The sequence below is a fragment of the Pavona decussata genome, unplaced genomic scaffold (genome assembly GCF_977016875.1).
Source record: "Pavona decussata unplaced genomic scaffold, jaPavDecu1.1 SCAFFOLD_98, whole genome shotgun sequence".
Classification (NCBI taxonomy): domain Eukaryota; kingdom Metazoa; phylum Cnidaria; class Anthozoa; order Scleractinia; family Agariciidae; genus Pavona; species Pavona decussata.
In genome coordinates this window covers 789964-795000 of record NW_028145514.1, presented here as the reverse complement: position 1 = coordinate 795000, position 5037 = coordinate 789964, and the positions used below count along the sequence as shown (strand labels likewise).

At 37.6% G+C, this 5037-nt stretch overlaps 1 long non-coding RNA gene across 1 annotated transcript in view; it reads right to left on the bottom strand.

The window, feature by feature from the left end:
- LOC146472511 (uncharacterized) overlaps window positions 1-4741 on the bottom strand; it is a 5175-nt gene extending 434 nt beyond the window's left edge. The window contains exons 1-2 of the long non-coding RNA XR_014866536.1: window positions 4655-4741; window positions 16-100 (exon numbers count right to left, since the gene is read on the bottom strand). This is a non-coding gene — a long non-coding RNA (uncharacterized LOC146472511). The remainder of the gene's footprint in view (window positions 1-15; window positions 101-4654) is intronic.
- Between the last annotated feature and the right edge of the window lie 296 nt (window positions 4742-5037).

Genomic DNA, 5037 nt, shown 5'->3' with positions numbered 1-5037 from the left:
ATGGTAAAAATGTACCTTTTTCCCTCTTGAGGTAGGTGCAAGTGCAACATTGGTCTCATCCACCTCCAATTCTCATCCTGGCTGCTCTCCTGTCTGATATCTAGGTAATTAATTTGGAAATAACAAGGTAATCAAATTAATGACTATATAAAGGGCAAAGACTTGTGCCTATACTTAGAAATAGTCATGATAATGAAGATGTTTCATTAATACCAAGATTGAACTTATAAAAAATTGTACAAATTAGACTATAATTAGTATTTGTGCCTGAAAACCATTAAATCTAAAGCCAAGTTGGTAAAATGGAAATGATAGGATAAATAATAAGTGCAACTCACACTCTCTTTTGACCATCAACTATCGCACACTATCATCCACTATCATGAACTATCACAAATGTTGAGTGCGTTCAACTTTTTGTTTGACCACACACACATTATAGTTCATGATAGCTGATATTTATAAGTTCTGAACTATTATTGACTATCATGTGCCGGCGTTTTGACAGGACTTAAGGGAAAAAGTTGTTGCTTTCAACTGGGTTTGCAGTGTGAGATGTCCACAAGAGTTAAACCGTCAACTGTAAACATGCAAAATTGTAGGGCGATGAAATGCCAAATAACAAGTCAAGACACTTATGGCACACAGACCTCACTGCACTTTGCCCAGCTGCCATGATTAAATGATTTTCCATCTGACCCTCTCATGATCACTCGGTAAATAAGTACATTTGACTCCCCTCCCCTATATAAGCTATATAAGCCGCACAAAGGGTATGGTTTTTTTGCAGATTTGGTCTGAAAACGGGTACAGATTTTGACCATTTTGGTCTTACAATGGGTATGGTTTTGAAGGGAACCATGAGAGTGTGTAAACATATTTATATTTTCAACTCCAAGGGAACCAAAATATATAATTTGAGCTTAATTTTGTTAATTCCTTTGCTGGTTTTATTGGCCTTCACATCCGTTAACTTCCGTCATGCCATCGGAATAAAAAAAATCACACACTGACAACATGAAAACCATGCCAGTACGTTGAATTCTGATCTAAAAAACTCTAAAACCATGTGGGATTTTTCTACGTGTGATGTATAAACATTTTCAACTCCAAAGGAACCAAAATATATAAGTTGAGCTTAATTTTGTTAATTCCTTTGTTGGTTTTGTTGGCCTTCACATCCGTTAACTTCCGTCATGCCATCGGAATGAGCACACGCTTGCCCGAGAGTGACTAAGACTAGTGGTATTTGTTAGCATGCCACATGGTGAGGCTTGTCATGGCCTCATGGAGATGGCGTAAGCATGTCATGTGTTTTATGTGCCAGTGTGTGCCGTTGGGCTAGTTTCAAGTATATTTCCCCCCCTCCCTCTCCCTTCTTTCCACTCACTTGTCAGTGTGACGGGTGCCTGTGTGGGGGCTCATCAGGCTGTATGACGGGGTTGTACCAGCCATGGGGGTGTTATCAAATCTAGTAGCTGGCTGCTGATAGTGGAAGCATCTGGATATTTCAGGCACCCAACCTGCATTAAGCTACACAGTTGTTAATCGCCCATTGAGCTGGTCAAAATACGTATACAGCACAACTTGTAATACTATATAGAGCTGAGGATATTACACGGTCGGTGGAACAAAGATATGAATTTAATTATTTCCGAGTGGTAATTGTTTTTAACACAAGAAAATAAAATTCATATCTTCATGCCGAATTGTAATGTTCATTTCACTATATATACAACACGAATATTTTTGGAAAATTGTCTGGGTCATACAAATGTTTACAAACATTTTTGACATTTTCTGAAGATTGCCAAACATTTCTGAAGATCACCAAAATCTGAAAATGAATCAATCAAACACCAAAAGTGTTAAACTCCTTCACCAGCTCGCACCAGTGGTTATGGCATCATTGATAGTACTTGCAAGGAAATGGCAAAAAGGCATCATCTATTTTCAGACGGTATTTTTTCACATTTTAAAACAATTCATTTTGTATTTGGCACTTTATGCGGTGATTCATCCAAAGAATTTTTGACACAAATTATATTGTTGTGAGTTGTCTTCATTATGAGCCAAATTCGAAAGATAACCTTTAACGCTTTTTAGCCAAATTTCACGACAGACAGTTGCCTTTAGAACCCCAAAACAAAGCTTTATGCAGTGGAATTTCGACTCAAAACACTTTGAACTCCTGCCGTTTTGATTTCAGGCAGCCAGTCTATACATCAGTCTACTTCTATACAAAGTTTGACATTTCTTTTGAAAACATATTAATAAAATTACTGATTTAATCCTGAAGTAACCCATCCTACTGGACTGTCCAATTTCTCCACCCCCTCCCCGCTTTAATAGTCTAAGGGGCTTGACCAAAAAATGTTTAGAATTTCCTTCCATGGTGATAAATGGAGGATATTACATGGCGGTGCCAAGATATGAATTTTATTTGCGACTGGTAGAAACAATATTTAGAACGAGTGCACCAAGTAAAATATTGTTTTTAACATGAGAAAATAAAATTCACATCTTTAAGTTGCCGTGTAATGTTTCTGTTTATTGTATAGACAAAACAAATTAGAAGAATTCAGCAATTTTCAGAAGATATATATCTTATTAGACGGTTTAGTGTGTAGTAGCGCAGGACATTTTTACGAGTCACGCTGTATTTTGGCCAGCCCACTTCGGGCGAGTCAAAATACAAGAGACGAGTAAAAATGTCCTGCGATACTACACACTAAACCGTCTAATAAGTGATCAATTTATTATTCAACTTACTCAGTTAGCGCCTAAAAATGAGAAAAGGTAGGGCAAGGGAATGCGTTACACGAGAATGTGACTGAGGGACGCGCGACAAGTTTTCCCACGCTTTATTTGACGCGCTTGTTGATTGGTCAAAAGAGAGAAGCTCGCCAAACTGGTTTTCTCTGACAACTGAGCAACGCAGCATGAGTTACTTCAAACTTGCGCAAAGATGGATTACAAAGTAGACAAATTTTAACATTTGCAAGGCACAAACATAACTTGGGACTTCAATTTGTCAACATGGATTGTCAACTTCCTGTAGTGAACTGAATCGATCAAACCCCAAGCGGTGCAAAAGGCGAAATGTTCACACAAATCCAAGGATTTTCATTGAACGTCTTCTCGTTAAGAACTGGCGGATCATGCATCGTGTCCAACACCTTCAACTGTATGACTATTCTTCTTTGCTTTGCTTTGGTTGAAGCTGAGGTGAAGTTCATACAGAACAGCTCAGTTTCGTGTTCCGATTGCTGGTAGAGTTCAAGAGGGCGGACATAAAGCTGTTGTTGTCTTACGGCGAATGGAGTGATTCACTCACTCCGATAGATTCTGTAAACTTTTACAAATTTAAAGAAACATATGGAAAGCTAAATTACGATTATTATTAGATATTTTGGTGTGTAGTATCGATGTTTTTTATCCAACTACAGTGAATACAGCAAAATTACCTTCGAAATGAGTACAAATATCCAGCGATATTCGGATAGTTAGTTGTTCGTACAGTTAATTATTTGACTGTAGAAAACCTGTTTGACAGGTTTGCTGACGTGAAAATCGAGTCCAATCGAAACAAAAAGAAAAAGAAAAGGTAGAATCTGTGCCAAATTGTGACCTCTTTGAAACGAAAATGTTCTAAAAAAACAGCCATCTAGATGAGAATAAAATTTCAATATTTATTGAGGAAAATAGGAACGTAAATTAAAGTACAACGAAGAAAACAAAACCGAAATGCTGGTGTTAGTCGGCTAAGGAATGCATTAAGAACAGGAAAACGGATTAGAACAGCCTGATACACCTCTAAAAACTATTAACCAGTATTAAAACTAACCCCCAAAAAGGTAAGCTAACCTTATTTTGGTTGTTCCTGGCTGTTCTGTGTTCCTGGAGTGGTTTTACGACATGCCGCCAGCAATTAAGCCCACATAATCTTGTTTCAGGGTGACCCCAAGATAAAAATGACCTCATGCTTTAATGCAGCTTTTAGAATGAATATCCTAAAATGGAAACCAGGAGAATGGGTGATAAACTTCTGATAAAATCAAACACACACTGACAACATGAAAACCATTCCAGTACGTTGAATTCTGATCTGAAAAACTCTAAAACCATGTGGGATTTTTCTTCGTGTGATGTATAAACATTGAAAAAACCCAAACCAAAGTGGTCCACAAGTAGTTCAAAAACGGCCCGCAAATCGGTTAAAGAATTTTTCCCTTTCTGTAAAACACGTAAAGGTATAGTCTGTAACCCCTGCAGGCGATGGGGCTAAATAAAACGTCCTGACGCACCAATACACCAAATTCATGCTGTATAATTAAGCTTAAGTTATATCATAATCATCGAGCGGCAGCAGTACACTCACGTATACAATAAGCCTTTTCTCCTTTGCAGGAAGGAATCATGGTTCCTCTTAGCTGGATAACATGCAGTCATGCTGTTTACTGCATAAGTTAAGTATAAAAGAGATAAAAGTGCACCGTTTGTAATGCATGAGGCACTATTCTTATTCAATGAGATGCAAATAAGCAACAAGTGGACGGGTATATGTTGTGCCGTTCATCCAAGCATTTCGGAATTAATTCTATTATAAAGAACCATACATGACGATGGGGTCCAAACATTGAAATATTCTTACCAGATATTTCCTGATCGCTCATAATGATGAAAAAAAAAGACCACTGTTCCTCCGCGTTGATCGTCGACCGAGCTGTAAAATTACTCGATTGAGTCTTCTTTCCATTTTCCAAGTGAACAGCAGTCCTACTGGTTCACGCTAAATTAATGATATCCATAAATTCAAGTGCCTTTTATCAATTTATGCTATTCATTAATCTTACGGGGATACTGTGTTGCTTTCTCGGTCAATGGATGTGACTTCCAGTGAGAAAACGAACCTTTGACAATGCATAGAATTAAAGTTTGCATGAATATTGAGATAAAACCATATTTTTTTAAATTAGGTGGTATAAACTATAAACAGGCCGAAAAAAAACATCCCGCTTCTTCGCCTCCGACTTC